Source organism: Pseudorca crassidens, chromosome 20 (genome assembly GCF_039906515.1).
Source record: "Pseudorca crassidens isolate mPseCra1 chromosome 20, mPseCra1.hap1, whole genome shotgun sequence".
NCBI lineage: Eukaryota > Metazoa > Chordata > Mammalia > Artiodactyla > Delphinidae > Pseudorca > Pseudorca crassidens.
The window spans coordinates 31,403,290-31,424,385 of NC_090315.1; the positions used below are offsets into that span (position 1 = coordinate 31,403,290).

A 21,096-nucleotide genomic window follows, 5' to 3' on the forward strand; every position below is an offset into this window, starting at 1 on the left:
ATAAAGAAACTAAGTGAGGTTAAACTAGGTCCAGGTAAAGACTTACCTGGACCACATAGGATTCTAACCCATACCTGTCCCAGCATGTTCTCAGCCAGACAACCTCAAAGGTCGCTTCTAACCTTGAGAAGTTAGGAGGCAGGAGTTCTTCTGTTTTAAGCTGTCCTAGGATCAACTGCAAAACTGCTGTCAACTTGCAACTTTCCAGATCCTCTTAGCTACTGAAACTCTTGAATTAAGTTTTGTTAACTCATAGTCATTCAAGTTTAGTGCCCTGATCTTTACTAATAAGAGGGTCTCTGAATTTAAATAGTCCCTTGCATAGCCAGGGCATCTTCTGTAGGAGATGAAAGAACTTTAGATCAGACTTTTGGGGATGAATAGGTGGATTTATCGTGTTATGTCTGTACTTGGCCAAGCTGAGTTTCTCCTGTTGCAAAAGAAATGGCTTTCCCTGTTGGGTGATCTACATACTGTTCTGGTCTAATGGATTCAGTTTCCCTAGTGGACAACTTTTTTGTTCAACACTTTGCTGGGCACATAGTATAACTTAGGTCAGTATTTCTAATGACAGTAACCACTGGATTTATTTACTTATTTATTTATTTGCTTAAAAGTTCACCTACATGGGCTTCCTTGGTGGCGCAGTGGTTAAGAATCTGCCTGCCAATGCAAGGGACACGGGTTCGAGCCCTGGTCTGGGAAGATCCCACATGCCATGGGGCAGCTGAGCCCGTGCGCCACAACTACTGAGCCTGCGCTCTAGAGCCCGCGAGCCACAACTACTGGAGCCCGCACACCTAGAGCCCGTGCTCCGCAACACGAGAAGCCACCGCAATGAGAAGCCCGTGCATCGCAACGAAGAGTAGCCCCCTCTCGCCGCAACTAGAGAAAGCCCGCGTGCAGCAACAAAGACCCAATGCAGCCAAAAATAAATTAAATGAATAATTTTTTAAAAAAGGAGCTTATAAAAAAATGTTCACCTACAAGACAGTAGACCAGTAATTTTCATTTACACACCGCAACATTTTCAGAGAATAATGTTTGTGAACATTATTAGTAAGAAACAGAAATGTGAGGCAGAGAGCATAGATGTTCTGATTCTCATTTAACAGGCAAGAAAAATTGCTTATAATTCATTCAGTTGGCAAGTGGTAGGGCCTGAATTTCTACTTGTAATCCTGTGTGCTCCATTTTACTAAAGTCATTTGGTTTTTCTAACTGGAGGGGAAACCAATTGACTTTCAGCATGAATCTAGGTTTTGTTAACAGTTCTGATGGTGATTATGAAAAATAAAGGAAAAATAGTTTATTAATTGCACAGCTTGAGAAAAATATCAATAACCATTGCTTTTCCTTAAAAAAAAAAGTAGAGGTCCCAATTATTCATAAGGTCTTCAAATTTAGAGTTTGCCGTAACAAAAAATATGGACAAATGTTTCTGAGCCCACCACTACTTGGTCTCTGTTTCCTGCAAGAAAGAGGATGGAATTTGGACACATCCCTCTGGGAGCATTGTTTTTTATTCACTTTGCACTTGAGTGATTGGTTGATTACCTCTGACTTCTACAGCTATATGAAGGGGTTTGTTGATGACTTTCTTTTATGAAGGAAGAGAGAAGTGTGCTGGAACTTTCCCGTTTGAGTTTGAGGTTTTGAGAGCAGGTCCTAACAGATGAACCTCAGTTACTTGGGTGCCTTTTCTCTTTCTTTCCTGGGAGGTTAATTTTTCATTTGGTTTGTGCCTAATTCTGCCCCTTTGCGATAGCGAGGCAGGTATTCAGAAGCCACAAGGGTAGTCTGAAGAACACTTTAGGTTGCCCTAGACAGAGGTGACAGAAACGGCTCACCTAGAGGATAAGAACACGGTAGTTGTATAGTTATTCAGTTTCGTGTTACTTAGAGCAGTACTTTCTACCTTGGCTGCACAAGCAATGACACAAAGGGGTTTTAAAACATATTGGTGCCTGAGACCCATCACCCCTAGGTTGGGGCAGGGTCTAAGCAAAGGTAACTGTTAGGTTTCCCAGGTGATTCTAGTATGCAGTTAGCTTTGAGAATCTCTCATTGAGGCTTCCAATATCTTATTCAAAACCAGGTGAGATAACCCCAAATGACAGCAGTTCTTTCTCCCGGGACATTACAGGTATTTTGGGTGAACATTTCATTCAGTGGAAAATACACATTTCTTTTTTTTCCTTTCTTTTTTTTTTTAAGTGAGAGTGTTTTTTAAATTTTTATTTTATATTGGAGCACAGTTGATTAACAATGTTGTGTTAGTTTCAGGTGTACAGCAAAGCGATTCGGTTATACATATACATGTATCTATTCTTTTTCAAATTCTTTTCCCATTCTGGTCATTACGGAATATTGAGTAGAGTTCCCTGTGCTATACAGTAGGTCCTAGTTGGTTATCTATTATAAATATAGTGGTGAAAATACACACTTCTTGAGCACCTGTGTTCTAGGTGCTGAGAATACTTCCAGGAACAAGACTGAGCCTGCCTTGGCCTCGAGATGCTTGGTTTCTAGTGGGCGGAGACAAACACACACACACAGGACTGTGGTGTTTACAAGGAAACCACCCGGAGTAATTAGGGGTCAATGAAGGCCTCTGTGAGGAGCAGCCATACCTAGAGCCTACGGAAAGGCAGAGGGAATAGAGGGTGAAAAGTTCCCGAGACAAGGAAGGGTGGTATGTTTGAGGAACAGAAAAGACTGCAGTCACTTTTGTTTATCTACAAACAGGAGTGCCAGAGAATGAGCAAGCTCCAGCCTGACATTTCTTACAGTTTCCACAAATCACTCCGTATATTCTTGCCAAATAGTACACATTCTGAAAAGGGAACACAAGGAGAAGTGTCTTCTAGGAGCCAGGATACTGGGTGCTGGACGAAGACGGCTCCACGGGATTAGCCAAAAATTGCTGACTATGCGAAAAAGTCAGGCAGTCCTCCATGACACTGAGATAGACCGTGAGAAAAGGGAAAATTCAGTTATGTATTTGATAGCCAGAGGATTTGGCCTAATGCTTCGGTCTTTTATCTTGTTGCTAACCATCACTCAAATACAGCCAATCAGCGAGGCAGAACTGGCCCCGTTTTGGAAGAAATTCAGTTCTCTGATATACTAGTTTTGAGGTCTCTACCCAGCCAAACTTTCTGGAAGGTGAAACGTTTGTCAACTATTTGTAATGTTGGAGAAATCAAATATGTGCCTGTAGGAGACAATTTCTATGAATTTCTTGTTTTAAGAAACATTGACTCAGCTCCTTTCCTGGTTTCCACACAAGACTTCTACTTAAACTGTACAGGGTCTGGGAATTCCCTGGCAGTCCAGTGGTTAGCACTCCGTGCTTTCACTGCTAAGGGCCCAGGTTCAGTCTCTGGTTGGGGAACTAAGATCCCCCAAGCCATGTGGCGTGGCCAAAAAGAAAAAAAAAAGAAATTGTGCAGGGTCACTAACTGCTTACCATCTAATGGTAACCAGAAAGCTACACTGACTTACTTTCAACAAAATTTTCTGAGGCCTTTCTGCTCTTGAATTAAAAAAAAATTTTTTCAGTCATATAACCTGGAATTAATTTTCCTGGTTGGCATGTTGTCACTCTTCCTGTATAAAACAAACCATGGGGTTCAGTGCAGAGAAAACAACTATAATGAATATGCATCCTCAATCAGAATGTCCAGGAATTCCAATAATCTCCACATGCTTTTACGTAAGAGACCGCATGCTGCCCTGATAAAAAAAGAGTGCTTTAAAAGGTGATATTAATAAGAAAGATAGCCCTTCTTAAGAAATCCATATGAGGTAAGAAAAAACTCACTCAGTTATTTAAAAAAAATGCAAGACCATGTAATGGTTAAAGGATTTATTTTATTCCTAACAATAATATACGAGTTTTATAAGCTCTTTCCAAGACAGAATAAGGAGCGTGAAACCTGGCCGATGGGATTATGGAAAGATGGTGACCAAATTATAGTCATGGCTATAACTAACGAGGAAAAACAAATCAAGAAATATTCAGAGGAAACCTGGTGCAATTTTCTCTTTTTTGAAGCTTAAACGAGACAAGATGGGTTTAAATTGCACCAGGATGGATTTCTCCTTGAAATAAGATGCCCATAATGCCTATAAAACAAACCAGTTGATTAGAAAAATACATGTCTACAGTTTCCATTAGTCCTTAGGCTCTGTGGTATAGAGCATACGTGGTTTTTTTCGTATACCAATTACAGTACCTGTAAATGAAAGTTAAGTATTAATAAATTAATAAAAATAATTAATTAGTGGGTATTATTTACTTGACAAAACTTGCCATGAGGCGAAAGGACCATGCTATCTTTTTCATTGTTGGATTCCCAGCACCTAGCACTGTACCTGACACTTCACGGATATTCTTTTTTTTTTTTCTTTTTTCTTTTTTGGCCATGCACACCGTTTGCGGGACTTAGTTCCCTGACCAGGCATTGAACCCGGACCCCGGCAGTGAAAGCGCTGAGTCCTAACCACTGGACCACCAGGGAATTCCTTTCCAGAGATATTCTTTAAATATTTGTTGAATGAATTAATTTCTTAAATTGCAGCTGCACATCATGCATTTCATCTCCCCGAACTTGATTTAGATATAACTTCTCCAGGAATGCTTATATTACCCAAAGAGAAGCAGATGAACAAAGAGAAGGAATAAGGTGCTCAGGGATGTCTTATCAAGGAAAACAGCAAAACCTCTTTTTTTTTTTGCTGAAGACCTTTTAAGATTAGGACAAGCAACTTTTGTTTGTTGGTTTGTTTGTTTTGTTTTGTTTTTGGCCGTACCATGCAGCATGTGGGATCTTAGTTCCCTGACTGGAGATCGAATCCGGGCCCTTGGCAGTGAGAGCTCGGAGTCCTAACCACTGGACCGCCAGGGAATTCCCAGGACAAGCAACTGTTTATAAAAGCAAAACAGTGGAAAATTTGAACTGCCAAGTAGGATCATGCTTTGAAGTATATTTCTAGCTAAAAGCAGGGGATAAAATAGATACAACTTAGAGACTCTTAAGATCTGTCCCTGATTAAGTAGGCCTAAGATAAGAGTCTGAAGAATGGCTGCCTGGCTGAACACATCCTTTGGATGTTGTTATCAGCAGCCACTAGATTTGAAAACAGTGCTGAACATGCTTTTAATTGATCTTTGAGGTGCTCTAAGCTACAACTGAAAGCCTGCCCTTTTTTCTATTTGCTTGAACAAGAGTCTGAAAAGGGAGACTGAAGAGCTTTCTAATGATATCCTTTACCCTTTCTTCTAAAAAGAACCTATGTTTTCCACTGAGTTAAGGAAATTTCACAACACCCAGGGGCTAAAGTGAAGTTAGTTTTTATTCACTACTGAACCAACTTTCAGATTCTTTTCCTAGAGTGGAGAAGTATCTAAGCTCTTCAAGCTACTATTCGTTATTGCAGAAAGATGGAAATCATGTTATATTCCATAATATAATGGGGCATAAAACATTTAAGTTATGAATGTACATAAAATGTGTAAGAGATTAAAAAAGCATTCCTAAAGTACTTACCTTTGGTCTGTGAAACAACATTTTCTTTAGTGCCTCAACCTGTGAATGAATGTCAATAAAGATGAATGAGAAGATATTTTGTCCAAACACATTTGTTCAGTATTTATTATTATTATTATTTTAATATATTTATTTATATTTGGCTGGGTTGAGTCTTCGTTGCTGTGTGCAGGCTTTCTCTAGTTGCGGCAAGCGGGGCTACTCTTCGTTGTGGTGCACAGGCTTCTCATTGCGATGGCTTCTCTTTGTTGGGGAGCACGGGCTCTAGGCACACGGGCTTCAGTAGTTGTGGAACACGGGCTCAGTAGTTGTGGCTCTCGGGCTCTAGAGTGCAGGCTCAGTAGTTGTGGCACATGGGTTTAGTTGCTCCGCGGCACGTAGGATCATCCCAGACCAGGGATTGAACCCGTGTCCCCTGCATTGGCAGGCAGATTCTTAACTGTGCCACCAGGGAAGTCCCCAGTTTTTATTATTAATAATTTAATATTATTTATATGAAAATAATAATCCCTTCTTCTGTAGCCAACACAGCTCCCAGTCTGGTACACATACATGGTGAGGGTAAGGTAAATTATACCAAAGTCACAAAACTGGTGAGCCCAATGTGAGAAATAACAGTGCCACTCCAACAGTCTTCAGGTTAAAAAAATTATTTGCTGCTGAATTAATATAAATATAATTAAAATATATGTTCCAACATGTTCCAACATGTGTTCCTATATGTGTGTGTGTGTATATATACACATATATACCTAATATATGGATTTAATGAATGTAATACTATAAAAAGAAGTTGCTGGCTATGCATTACTTTTTAAAAAACAGCTTTATTGAAATAGTATTTACTTAGCATAAAATTCACACTTCAGTGGTATTTAGTATATCCACAGAGTTGTACAAACATCACCACAATCTAATTTTAGAACATTTTCATTACCCCCCCATAAGTACCTATTATCAATCACTCTCCATTCTTCGTCCCCTTCCCTCCTACCCAGTCCTAGGCACCCACTAATCCACTTTCTGTCTCTCTAGATTTGCTTATTCTGGACATTTCATATAAATGGAATCATATATATGGCCTTTTGTATCTGGCTTTTATCATTCTACATAATGTTTTCAGGGTTATTCCATGTTGTAGCATGTAGCAGTACTCAATCCTTTTTTTAAAAATTATTTATTTATTTAGGCTGTGCTGAGTCTCAGTTGCGGCACGTGGGATCTTCGTTGTAGCACGCAGGATCTTTAGTTGTGGCATGCGGACTCTTAAGTTACAGCATGCCTGCAGGATCTAGTTCCCCCACCAAGGATCGAACCCAGGCCTCCTGCATTGGGAGCACGAAGTCTTACCCACTGGACCGTCAGGGAAGTCCCCTCAATCCTTTTTATGGCTGAATAATTTTCCTTTGTATGGATATAACACTTTTGTTCATCCATTTGTCAGTTGATGGATATTTGGGTTGTTTCCACTTTGGGGCTATTATGAATAATGCTGCTATGAACATTTATGTGTAAGTTATCGTGTGGACATATGTTTTCATTTCTTTGGGGTTTCTGGGTCATGTAATAACTATGTTTAACTTTTTGAAGAACTGTTTACCAAAGTGGCTGCGCCATTTTACATTCCCACCAGCAAAGTATGAGGGTTCTAACTTCTCCATGTCCTCATCAACACTTGTTACTGCCTGTCTTTTTTATTATAGCCGTCCTAATCGATGTGAAGTGGTATTTCATTGTGGTTTTGATTTGCATTTCTTTAATAACTAATGATTATTAGAGTGTATTTTATTGTGTGCATATTGACCATTGTATATCTTCACTGGAGAAATGTCTATTTAAAACTACTTTGCCCATTTTAAAATTGGATTTTTAAAAAAATGTTGAGTTGTAAGAGCTCTTTATACATCTGGATACTATACCCTTATCAGATGTATGATTTGAAAATATTTTCTGTCATTCTGTAGGTGTTTTTCTTTGAACTTTCTTAATGGTGTTCTTTGAAGCACAAAGGTTTTCTATTTTGATATTCAATTTATTTTTTTCTTTAGTTGTTTGTGCAAAAGTTTTTAATTTTAATGAAGTCCAATTTATATTTTCTTTTGTTGCTTATGCTTTTGGTATCATATATAAGAAACCATTGCCTAACCCAAGTTCCTGAAGATTTACTCCTATGTTTTCTTCTTAGACTCTTATAGTTTTACCTCTTACATTTAGCTCTATCATCCCTTTTCATTTATTTTTTGTATTTGGTGTGAGGTAGGGATCCAACTTCATTCTCTAGCGTTTGAATATAGTTTTCTTTCTCGATTTAAATATCTTGCCACCCTTGTTGAAAATCAATTGACTATAAATGTAAAGGTTTATTTCTGGACTCTCAGTTCTATTCCATTGATCTATGTGTCTATTCTTGTGCTAGTACCACACTGTCCAATTACTGTAGTGTTGTAGTAAGTTTTGAAATCAGGAAGTGTGAGTCTTCCAACTTTCTTCTTTTTCAAGGTTGTTTTGACTATTCTGTGGGCATCACTTCTGTAGGTCTCACTGAAGTAGGGTCTAATCCTTAGTTTTGCAGTTTTAGGATCTTGATTGTATCAGTTTTTCCCCAAAGTGAACAGTACCAGAGCATTGGTTCATACCCCTCAAACTTGCAAGAAAATGCCAAGTTTGATATACCATATACATTTTGAGATAGTCCTTTTTTGGTAACCTCAACCAAAATGCCTATACAGGGAACTCCCCCTTACAAGGTGCCAAATTAGTTGATAAAATTTGCTTGATAAACATGGAATTGGAAACTAAGGCTGAGGGAGGAATATAGTGTAATGGTTAAGAGTTACAGGCTTTAGGGCCAATCAGTTCTAAGTTTGAATCCTATCTCTGCCACTCAATGATTGTGTAACCAGGGCAAGATTTTGAACCCTCTCCATCTGTAAAATGGAGAAAATAATCCCTTTCTCATAGAGTCGCTGTGAAGGTAAATTAAAATAACAAATATGCAATACTATAACAAAGTTGGAAGTTGCTGGCTTCCTTGGCTAAACTCTTATAAACCCTTACACAGTACTTGGGACTAGTTAGATTTCAGTAAATGTACCTATTGGAGATACTTGTAGAATGCTTCATTCGGGTTGTGAAGAAAGGCTCTCTGACATAGCACAGGCTTCCTAGTGACCTGAAACATCGTGTCTACAGATATGGGGGTCTTTTTGGTTTGAAAGACTTTGGGGAGGAATGGACCCAATTTTACTCTAGAGTGGAATAGAGGATCCTGGAGAGAGCATTGCCTAGTTCTGGACATTCCATTGCCTGATGGAACTAGTAGGCCAGTGTTGCTAGATTTTGATGTTGATGATATTGATTCTTATTAATTTAAATTGCAAAGAGTAGTGTTTACTGATGTAGCCTCTAAATTCTGGGATTTAGAGCCATCCTTTGCAATGGTTTTTCCAGAGCGCACATATCCAGAAACCTCAGTTACCAAGAATACTACTAAGGGGCTTCCTTGGTGGTGCAGTGGTTGAGAGTCTGCCTGCTGATGCAGGGGACACGGGTTTGTGCCCCGGTCCGGGAAGATCCCACATACTGCGGAGCGGCTGGGCCCGTGAGCCATGGCCACTGAGCCTGCGCTCCGCAACGGGAGAGGCCACAACAGTGAGAGGCCCGCATCCTGCAAAAAAAAAAACAAAAAAAAACTACTACTACTAAGATTTCAGAAGTAAGCAAAAACTCGTCATTGAGCAAAATAGATGTCAAAAACCCTCACGTGCTTGGGGACTTCCCTGGTAGTCCAGTGGTTAATACTCTGCGCTTCCAATACAGGGGGCCCAGGTTTGATCCCTGGTCAGGGAACTGTATCCCGCATGCCCCAAATAAAGATCCCACATGTTGCAACGAAGATCCTTAATGCAGCAAAGAAGATCTCGCATGGCACAACTAAGACTGGTGCAGTCAAATAAGTAAATAAATAAATATTTTTAAAAACGAAAAAAACGGGCTTCCCTGGTGGTGCAGTGGTTAAGAATCCGCCTGCCAATGCAGGGGACACGGGTTCGAGCCCTGGTATGGGAAGATCCCACATGCTGCGGAGCAACTAAGCCCGTGCGCCACAACTACTGAGCCTGTGTGCCACAACTACTGAGCCCACACGCCTAGAGCCCGTGCTCTGCGACAAGAGAAACCACTGCAATGAGAAGCCCGCACACCACAATGAAGAGTAGCCCCTGCTCGCAGCAACTAGAGAAAGCCCGTGTGCAGCAACAAAGACCCAACGCAGCCAAAATTAATTAATTAAAAACAAAAAACCAAAAAACCTCATGTGCTTAACTCACAGGAGAACCCCACAGAAAATCTTTACTCAAATCTTGAAAGTCTAAACTAATAGAAGTTTATCTGTGTCTAGGTTCATAGTACAATAGAAGCATTAAAAACAAAAACAAAAAAACAACGAAAGAAGGTTGTTAGGTAGGACAATGGAGAAGTGTCAGCCCAGGAGTGATAAAGGAGACAAAAAAACCCGAAAACAAACAAACAAAAAAAAAACAGATGTAAATTTAATCATAAAAACAGCATTCTAGAGGTCATTATTATAGGGACAAATCTACATAATTTTGAGGGCATTCATTGGTCATAATAAACTGCAATAGTGTTGATAATGATGCTCCTTAATCACCAAACTTTATTTTTTCAAAGGGCTGTATTCAAGAAAACGTGAGTTTTCTTTGGGAGAAAAGTTCTGTCAAGTAGGTAAAGTTGATAAATGAGATGTTACTGGCCTTAGATTTGACTCAACAGGTTGGATTTGCAAACTAAAGTGGTATTCAAATAAGTAGTGTAGCGAGCTCAGAGATGAACTGTTTCCGTGCATTCTTATCCTAGTGTGTAGTTGTTGTTAAGTATCCTTGAGGGGAATCGAAACTGTAATTGTAACTTCTCTCTCAGCAGGGTTTTCTCCTAACCCTTTCAGTATCTCAGCTAAATAGAGTTGTGTTGCTCTACTCTGGAGAGCCTTCACGCGGAATATGAAGAATGAAATTACTTGGCAACTAGCACTCTGTATACCGCGGCCATTCCATTCTGGTGAGGCATAAACAAGCACAGTGACATTGCTCTATGCTTCTTTGTGAAGACAGAAAGTCAAGAGATTTCTGTCAACTGTAAAGTGAATGTTAGATATCACCCTCCTAGGATTTGAAACGGTAAACAGTTCCGAACAAACATCAGGGAGGCTGGCTGAAGTTCTAACGTTCCATTATTTTGTCTTCTCTCGTTCTAATATGGATGCTTAAGTTTTAGTCAGGTATTAAAGCCAGCTCAGGGCCTGAAAGACAGACCGGTAGAATTTTAGAATCGGAAGGCTTTTAGAAAAATGTGTCCAGCCTCTTCATTTCACAGAAGGGAAAACCGAGGCCTTGGGACACGTTATGATTTAATGTAGGTCACTCAGTTAATTAGTGACAGAGCGAGAGGGGACCCAGGTTTCCCCACGCCTTCTTAGGCCGCGGTTTTCTATACGCCCCCTACTTCTGGCCCAACGTCACCTTCTCCCCCGCCCTTCTTTTTTGGCGGGGGCGGGGGGGTCTTTCTTTCCCTTCATAGCTGTTTAATTTAGAACGTGGGCCTGACCATGGAGATGACTAGGTGTGTCAGCCCCAGCTCTCTACCACTCGAGGTGCGTACTCTCTCTAGATTAGGGCTTGGTGCTGGATCTCTCCTCAGCCTGGTGCCTTTTCCGCGGTAGGTGCTTAGCACCTGGACTGAATCGCTGCATCATCGCGGCGACACTCTCCTTGCTCCCGATTTTAAAGCACAGGCGTGTGCCACCGCAGTCTCAGAGCGAAGTGAGAACCAGGGTCCAAGACTACGGCCGTGTCAAGAGGGAGGCTCTAGAAACTCTCGCGGTTCCTCGGCGGCCCCGGGCCCAGCGTGTGAGTGACCTCGGCGCCGACCCCGCCACCGGTCAGCTCGCGGCTAGGGCGTGCCTGCCGGGCCTGACGTGGCGGCCGGGCCGCGGGGAGGGGAGAGGCCGCCGCGAGGGCGCGGCCTGACGTGGCGGCCGCGGCGGGGCGGCGACGGGAGCCCGGGCCACTGCACTGCCCCGCGCTCCGGCCAGAGGGCGCCCGGCCCCAACACTTCCCCGCCCCGAGGCCGCCCAGGGCTCTCGGAGTAACCGCACCGGCGATTGGGTCGGCGGCGCGCGGGGCCATGTTGGAGCCGGGCGGCGACCCCGCCTCCCGCCGCCCTCCGCCCCAGGTCAGGCCGGGCCGTGAGGGAAGGGGAGCGGCAGAGAGGATCCTCCCTCCTCGGTCGCCCGACGCGGCGGGAGCAGCGGCGGGAGCTGCCGCCGTCTCCACCGCCCCTCCGAGCCCGGGCCAATCAGCGGCGCGGGCACAAGTATGCAAATGACGCGCCGGTGCTGCCGGAGTGCCGCTCGCAGGGGCTGGTGGGGTCGCGCTGGGGGAGTGAACTGGGCCAATCAGGCGGGTGCGTGGCGGCGCGGGGGAGGCGGTGCCCCTTCACTCCTCCCTCCACTCCCTCCCGGCCCCGCGCTGACAGGGGGGCCTGGCCGCGCCGCCGGTAAGTGCCGCAGCTGCCTGTCGCTGCCACCCGCCGCCCCAGGCGTGGGGAGGAAGCCTGGGGGCGCCGCAGGGCAGTGGCCGCTGCTCAACTGGTGGGGAGAGGCGGGGGCGGGTTCTGTCAGCCGGGTGGTCGCCTGAGGCCGCCCCCGCCCGGCCAGCCGCGCGTGTCAGTCTCGGTCGAAGCGGGGGGCGCAGGGGGCGCCTCAGTCATGGCGAAGCCCGAGAACCCGTGAGCGGCGGTGAGTACGTGCCGCCGCCGCTCCGCCGAGGTGGGGGGGTCGGGGCAGGCCGGGCCGCGTTGCCGCCGCCGAGGTGAGGGGCTGGCCCCCGGGGGCGGGCGGGCGAGAGCGCGGGGAGGCCGGGGAGGGGCCGCTGCCCGCACGTGCGGCCCAGCCCGCCCGCGGCCAGCCCCGCTCCTGTCATGGCTGCGGGCTGCTGCCCCCGCCCCCCAGCACGCAGACCCCGGGGTCCGGACCCGGCCGCAGCGCCTGTTGCGTCGGATGGAGGTGAGGGCAGGGCGGGCCGGGCGTGGGTAGGCAGGGCCTCCCTTCCCTGCCCCGTGTGAGGTCGGGGCCTCCCCGTCCGCTCGCTTCCCTCCCGAGGGTCGGGCTTCCCTCCATCCTGCAGCCTCTTCCCCCGCCCGCCTGCTTTCTCGCCTCCGTGACTCATGACAAGGCGTCCCGCGCGAGTGCTGGGTGCCCTCGAGCCCTGGACGCTCTCGGCGCTTTTCCTGGCCTAGGCGTCCGGGTTACGACCGCGCTGTCTCTCTGTTATCCTCCGTCCCGAGGGCCTCTCCATGTCTGCTGCAGGGCCCGGACCCCGGACCCCACCAGCCCCTGTGTGTGTCGGGCCTTCGCCGCGACTGCTGCTTTCTTGGGATCTGGGTGTGGGACGTGATGGGTGGTTCCAGGGCTCTCTTCGCGGACATGCATCCCAAAGCCAAGCGCGACCCAGAAAGCCTGGGTGTCTGACTGGCCTGTCGCAGTCGCCAGCTCAGAGTGGTTTCTGTTTGTTCCTTTTTTGGTTTTGTTTTGCTTTTTTCTGGTTTTGTTTTGTTTTTAAGGAAAATAAAACTTTTCAGAACAAAGTAGACAAGAACTTGTTTTTTTAATGGTGATATTTACAGTGTTACTTTCTTGGAAGACTGGGATTTGACGCTTTTGTGACTTTTATCAGTTTATGTGAAATACTCATAAGTACCTCAGAGTCCCCGCCCCCCGTTAAATAAAGTTTATTTTCCTTAATGCAGTCATTATCGCAGTTTAATTTCTCAGTTTTGCATTCCACTTTTCAGCGTTTCGTTTTCTCTGATTTCAGTCTCACCACTTTTACTTAAGTAGCTATGATCTTGAAAAGGAAAGAGAGCTTGTTTTGTAATGTTACTCTATCTAAACTCTGTATAATTGTACAGGTACTTAGAACCATTAGGTCTACAAACACTTGAATATACAGAAGGTGAACTTAAGGGGGGATTCCACTTTACAGAGGGAGGGTTGTGCTGTGTTTGTTTTTGGTGTTTTTGTTTTTGCAAAAGGATGAACATAGTGTTTCTTTTCTGTTTGATTTACAGTACTTGAATTTAAATGTGACTTTTTGCTAATAGGTAGCACAGAGCCTTCCATATGATTGATATTTGATAAATATTTACTAAATGAAAAATATCTATTGCTCCAAGCAAGTAAAACCATGTATCTTCCAAGACTTTTCTGTTTATGCTTGCATTGCCTTAGCACTTCACATTAAATCGTTGTAGGGTACTACAACGTATTGGCAGGTCTCACTCCTTGGGGAATTTCCTATAAAATGCAGATCATATAATATAGACATAAAATGATCTGAGAAAAAGCAAAGTAGTTGCCTCCCAGTTTTGCTTCTGGTATCTCTGTCATCCTTGAACGGTTTTAGGAGAGTGAGGGTAATTGAGAGTTAAAAAACAAAAACGTTGTGATTGATTAACTAGGAGAAGATGATGTCCTAAGGACATAGGAAATAGCGTTAGGAAGAAAACATTGTGCTGGAGTAACCAGTAAAGCCTTCTTGACTTGGAAGGAGTGCTGATTAGAATCAGGACTTTGTCACTTCACTAGCTATATAGATGTAGTCAAGTTTCTTAAATTCTGTGAACCTTAGTGTGCTCCAGTTTGACAATTCTGTGATTCTAAGTATCCTGAGATCCTCCTCTGAAATGCAAAAATTATGCTTGGATTTAAGTGTTAGAAAAAGCAGAGGTTTTGAAAGAAATAGTGGTATATTGGTATTTCAGGTAAGTTGGCCTTAACCGGAAAACATTTTTAGAATAACCTCAAGTAGGCAAGCATGAATAAAGATAAGCAGTGTTGTCAATGGAAAAAGCCCATGAGAAGATAAGATTAATGAAATCATAACATTTTCAATTTGGAAGTATCTCTAGAAACTTTTAACTGCAAACCCCTTATCTAATATAACTGAATGCCTTCCATAAGGCATTGAACTAGACCTTGATAATTTACCTATGGAAACAAGATAGAACTGAAGGAGGGGCTTGTGTAAATTTAGGAGGCAGGAACTGAAGTAACATTACAGATTTAGAAGTAAAATCTTTTGAAGCTTCTACCAATAGTAAAATTAAAATGTTGGTACATATGAATATTTTAGATTTTCTGAAGAGTTAGATCATTGAAATAAATGTAGAACAAGAAAAAGTCAACTACTTCGACAGAGAAGAAAAAAATGAAGTTCTAGAGAGATCAAAGTCTATAAAGGAAAAATAAATATGATTGAAATAGTAGATCTACTGAGGAAATTTCATCAGGTGTCAGTATAGTGAATAAAGAACACAGTGATAAGAATATGGAAACTTGAGGTAGTTGGTCAGAGTGAAAATGAGTTATGAAAACTAATTATGAGAGTGTGTTGTCATAAATGTTTGAAAAACTTTAAAAGCCAAAGATTAGAATTAGAAGGGATTTATGGAGACTGAGAATGATTTTATTGCAACCTTTCAAATGTTTTGTAGATGTTGTGGTCTTAACGTGATTAACATGTTTTAACAAAATACAGATTTCTTACATGATGAGAGATTTAGTTTTTTTACACTTATCTACTTTGTAAATATAAGTTGCCACATTCCAGTTCTATAATTGTCTTCTAACACTTTGTGTCTCTTAATTCCTTATTTGGGCTTCACTCCCCATACATTCTACCTCTCCAAATTTTACCAGTCTGAATACTCAGGTCAAATTCCACCTTGTGAATAAAATCATCTCTCATCATTGTAGCCCTTAAGGATTTCTCCTTCCCATGAAATCATACCATTATTTGTCTCACCTATTAGACATCGAGTACAATTTCCTGGCATTCCTCCTATTGTATTGCCTTTGAGTTTGCAGGAACACCTTTTGCTCCTCTCTTTTGGTAACAGTTGGAAAGTTGATCACGTGACGATGGGAGACCCAGAGGAGGGGAAGCCACTTAGAGCTGTAATTTGTTTCCTGGATTCTAGGTCATGCACATCCATTCATTCATCCACTAAGTAGATTTATTAAGTGATCCTTTTACTTACTAATTTATTATATGTAGTGTAATCCTTGCCTTTGTAGAATCTACAGCATAATAGTGGAAAGACATAATGAACAAGCAAATAAATGTAAAATTACAATTTGGGGTGAATTCAGTAAGGGAAAAGAGTGCTATGAGAGAAAAATGGGGAGGGTTTTAGTTTGTACGGTCAGAGAAGGCCTCTCAGGTGGTGATATTTAAGTCAAGACATAAAGAATAAGAAACCAGGCAGGAAAAGAGTTTCCTAGAATGGAAAAAATATGTATGAAGGCAGGAGAGAGATTAATATGTTGGAAGGAATGAAAGAAGTTCAGGGTGGCAAGAGGATAATAATGGAGGGAAACCGTGCAAGATGAAATGAGAGAGGCAGAGAGCAGATCATGCGGGGCCATGCAGGGCCTTGAAGGACATGTTAAAGACTTCTGGGTTTTACTAAGGACATTGCAGTCATTGAAGATTTTGAAGCAGAGGAGTAATATACTTTAAATTTTTAAAACATCACTTTGGCTGAAAATGGATTGGAGAAAGGCAAGGGTAAAAGCAAAGACATTGTGCTAGTACAGTTGTTGAGGTAAGACATGATGATAACTGGAACTAGGGTAGCAGCTGTAGAGATGAAGGAATGGAAAAGGATATATGTGTATATGTATATATAAAATTTGATTTGATAGAGACAGGAGATGGGAATGGTGGCGCAGTTGACAACTGCATGATGAATTGGATGTAAATGAAAGCTGTCAAAAATGACCTCCATGGACTTCGGCGCAGTGGTTAAGAATCCGTCCGCCTGCCAATGCAGGGAACACGGGTTCGAGCCCTGGTCCGGGAAGATCTCACATGCTGCGGAGCAACTAAACCTGTGCGCCACAACTTCCGAGCCTGCGCTCTAGAGTGCGCGAGCCACAACTACTGAGCCCACGTGCCTAGAGCCCGTGCTCCGCAACAAGAGAAGCCACCGCAATTAGAAGCCTGTGCACCAGGACAAAGAGTAGCCCCTGCTTGCTGCAACTAGAGAAAGCCTGCGCGCAGCAACGAAGACCCAACGCAGCCAAAATAAAATATAAGTAAATTAATTAAAAAAAAATGATCTCCACGTTCCTGGCTTGAGGAATTAGGTAGATGATGGTGAGATGTACTGAGAAGAAGATAGGGGGAGAAAAAGGATTGGTGAGAAATCAAGGTTTGAACAGTATCCATAGACAAGTGCTTCAGAGAAGGTGAGGACTGGTTTTATCTGAGTGCTGACTCTCAGTGAGGATAGCTTTAGCTATGTGTGTGACAGCACACTAAGACATATTCATAGTATGTGTTTTTAGCATTTTTTTCTATTTAAAAAAAATTTATTTATTTATTTTTGGCTGCCTTGGGTCTTAGTTGCTGTGCGCAGGCTTGCTCTAGTTGCAGGGAGCGGGGGCTACTCTTTGTTGTGGTGCCCGGGCTTCTCATTGCGGTGGCTTCTCTTGTTGCGCAGCACAGGCTCTAGGCACGCGGGCTTCAGTAGTTGTGGCTCGCGCATTCTAGAGCACAGGCTCAGTAGTGTGGCTCACGGGCTCTAGAGTGCAGGCTCGGTAGTTGTGGCACGCGGGTTTGGTTGCTCCGCGGCATGTGGGATCTTCCCCGACCAGGGCTCGAGCCTGTGTCCCCTGCATTGGCAGGCGGATTCTTAACCACTGTGCCACCAGGAAAGTCCCCATAGAATGCGTTTTGAGACAAAAGACTGGGCTTCCTATTTATGTTAGAAAAGTTGGTAACTGAAATGATCTTACTTTTTAACAATGTACTTCAATTTTTGAAAGTTTATTTGTGAATATCTTAATATAGATTATATTAAATATGAAGGTTTGAGAAAAAAAGAACTAGAACGTAGTATTAGATGGGTTTATGTATTACTTGGGTGATGGTGCGGAATAGAAAAGTCTTGTTTTTTTGATATTCTCAGGAAATTAACAATCTGAAAGTTATTAGCTTGTAGGCAGTCTGATATTAAATGTATCATTTTAAATGAGGCTTCGGGTGCTTATGAGTAAAAATTATAGCTTCTGTCATTAGTAGCTATTATTTATCAAATAGCTGTAGATATTGATGTTTCTGTTGTAATTTGACATAATTAAATGTAGTTGGCTAAATGAATATCTAAGGGTTTTTTGTGTGTTTTTTTTGGTTATGCTTTAGAACTTTTTTAACCAGTAATTTTAGACACTGTTATTGCTACAAACAGACATGGTTTGAAATTTGGGGGGAAAGAAAGATTATCTTTTTTGGCCATTGGTTATTTCAGTTTAGTTTACCTGAGTAAGCAGCAGCCCTGTAAAGCATATTAAATTTTATCCTAGAGGAATTCCTGGCAGTCCAGTGGTTAGGATTCCATGTTTTTACTGCCAAAGGCCTGGGTTCAGTCCCTGCTTGGGGAACTAAGATCCCACAAGCCATGTGGCCAAAAAAAAACAAACGAATATTGGAAATCAGTGGTTATTCTTCTGAAAGAAACCTGCTAATATATCTTGTCAGTTCTTTTATAAGAGGGAAAAAATGGTGAGGACAATGATTAAGTTTCATATATTTTGCATAAAATTTGTTTTATCTTAAAATTTTGTGCTTTACTACAGTTTGAGTAAATTAAAATTTTTTTTCCCATGGAATTAGCTGACTTGAATTCAATATATTTCTCTCTATATTTTCTTAGTTATCTTTGAAAGAGTTGCAGTAATTTTATGGGGGCAGAAACTAAAGTACAGGAGGTTAACAAGAAAATGGGTATTTGGAAAATGGAGGCAGTGGATAATTTATTTTCAGTATTTGTCTTTGAATAGGATAGAAACAAGATGATTTCATTTGTACATTTACATTTTTGAGGTAGGAGAGATCTGATGCCTAAAGTTAGAAGGAAAGCAGGTAATTGCAGGGGGTGATTAAAGATCCTCGAGAGAGGTGGAATGTATGGGTGTAAGTCTCTTTGAAAGGCTAGATGGAATGGTAGGTATTAAGAGGTGAAAGATTCATCTTTGGGGAAGAGTCATGCTTCCTCTTCTGAAAATAGTATTTATAGAAGAAAAAAGGGATAGATGCAAAGACAGATACATGGCTTCTGTAAAGATGATTGGTGACTTTCAACTGGAAAACCTCAGAAGTGTAAGAGGCAAAATTGTTTTGGGGTGAGAATGTGGAACTTAGGATTGAAGAATTGAGGAGAGAAAACAAATAACTGCAAAGAGATAGCCTAGAAGCGTAGGAAAATGAATTTAAACATTAAACAAAAGCAAGGACCACATTGAAGGTAAAGGTTTGGTTCCAGGCAAATAGTAAATATTATAAATATTACAGATATTCAGAAACATTGAATAGGACTGAGGCAAGGAGGTAAAATTACAGTGGTGATGTTAATAAACTGTGGTGGGTTGAGTGAGTGAAAAAGAACACAAGGGTTTTGAAGGTGATGAGAGGACAGCATTGGAGATAATTAGTGAAAGAGTCTGAGGAGGTCTAGAAAAGCCTAACAGCCATGGGAAGGTTTGAATGACTATTGGTTGTTGCGAAGTCAGAAAAGAGATGACAGGTATGAGAGGGAAAGCTACATTTATTAAGCACTTACTATATTTTAGGAACTTTGTATTTTTAAACTCTGCAACAACCTTGCAAGTTAGTGATAATCAACCTGGGTCTCAGTTTTTAGTGTATTTCAAACTTTGGAGAATTCTTCACTTAAATCAGTTTCCTGTTTTTAATGTTAATAGTATACACACACACTCTCTTAATTTGATTATGAGTATGATTTATGTTCAGGACCACTTCAGTTAAACAACTTGACCTGACTCAGTAGCAACTAGGAAACTTATAATCTGTCTTCAATATCAGCCCCAAATTAGTTATTCCCAGTTAGCTTTTACCGAGAGTAGAGATGAGATTGTATTTTTAAAGATTTCCCTTTCTGTGAGATGCAAAGCAAAGCTAAATTAAGTATGAATGCCAACAAAGTAAGTTTCAATAATTGAATTTAGTAAGTGGCAATCTACAGACTGAGATGTTAATATGAGCATCAGTTGAGTGCTATTAGATTAGTGGTTTCAGTTCTTTTAAACCAAGGAATGCTTTGTTTTTAAAAAATCCTACTTGACAGATCAATCTGTAAAGTAAAAGAATGTATAGGGTGAAATCTTTTATAGGGGAAGAAATGGGGGAAGGGGTGGTCTAAAGCCCTTTCTTTCTTTGGCTAAGGATCACCCAACAATCTAGGGAGCACAGTTTGAAAACAGTATTTACGCAGTACTTTATATGGGTTATTTACTACAGTTCTATGAGATCAGTACTATTACAATCCCCATTTTGCAGATGAAGAAACTGAGCTTCAAAATGATGGACTTGCCTAAGATTACATAGCTAACAAGTGATAAAGCTTACCAGTCTCTTTTCAGAGCCCTTACTTTTAACCACTATGCTATAGGTCCCTTGTAGAATAACTTATCAATGAAAGCAAAATTCTTTGAGGGATAACCAGGAATTAAGCTTCAGTTGGATCACTGAGACATTCTGTGTGTGTGTGTGTGTGTGTGTGTGTGTGTGTGTGTGTGTGTGTGTGTGTAGGGTAAATATATATAGCCTAAAATATACTGTTTTAACCATTTTTAAGTGCATTTCAGTGGAGGCATACTTCAAGTCTTAAAAATGGTACATTGTTGCTTCAAAGAATGCTTTTGAATCTCAATTTTTGGCGTTACTATTAAGGATTGAGAGGTTTTGTTTTGTTTTACGTTATGACATTGAATTCTTGAAAACATTTGGGTATTTACTGTGTGCCAGGAATTATACTAGTAGATGTTAGGGATAAAGATGAATAAGAACCATTCTCTGCACTCCTCTTGTTTAGTAGGGAAGACAGACAAGTAGACCAAGAATGATAATATAGTGTGTACAGTGTGGAATACAAAAAATGAATGCTTGGGACCTCCCTGGTGGTCCAGTGGTTAAGACTCTGCACTTCCAATGCAGGGGGCACGGGTTCGACCCCTGGTTGGGGAACTAAGGTCCCACATGCCGCATGGCATGGCCAAAAAATAAATTAATGAATGCTTAACCTTTCCAGAGGGCCGGGTTGTGTGTGTGTGTGTGTGTGTGTGTGTGTGTGTACTGGCTTCCTAGAGATGGTAGAACTTGAGTTTAATATCAGAAGCACTAAATAAAGTAACAGGGGTGGTGGGAAGTGATATTATAGGTGAAGAGAACTTCCTGTATGTATTAATGGAGATGTGAGAAAGTTTGATGAATTCAGGCAACATTTCAATATGGTTAAGGCATGGATTACCTGTGGGGGAATCGAAGCAAAAATGGGTAGAGAGGCATTGATATCTTTAGTAAGGGAATAAAATGAGCAAGCATATATATTGGGAGGGCAAAGATGAGTTTTGGCATATTGATGAAATTGCTGGTTAGTATAA

General features: G+C 42.0%; 1 protein-coding gene across 14 annotated transcripts in view; it reads left to right on the forward strand.

Annotated features, from left to right (window-relative positions):
- The window catches only part of CHD9 (chromodomain helicase DNA binding protein 9), a 244,095-nt gene that overhangs the window by 38,071 nt on the left and 184,928 nt on the right, over window positions 1–21,096 (forward strand). For 2 of the 14 annotated variants that reach the window (XM_067718625.1, XM_067718626.1), the window contains exon 1: window positions 12,049–12,128. The exons of 4 other annotated variants lie outside the window; for them this stretch is intronic. The gene's annotated coding sequence lies outside the window, so the exon portion shown is untranslated. Of the gene's footprint in view, window positions 1–11,095; window positions 11,224–12,035; window positions 12,129–12,186; window positions 12,370–21,096 lie in introns of those variants that run through there. 8 more of the 14 variants (XM_067718612.1, XM_067718623.1, XM_067718622.1 and 5 more) reach the window with 5 other exon arrangements.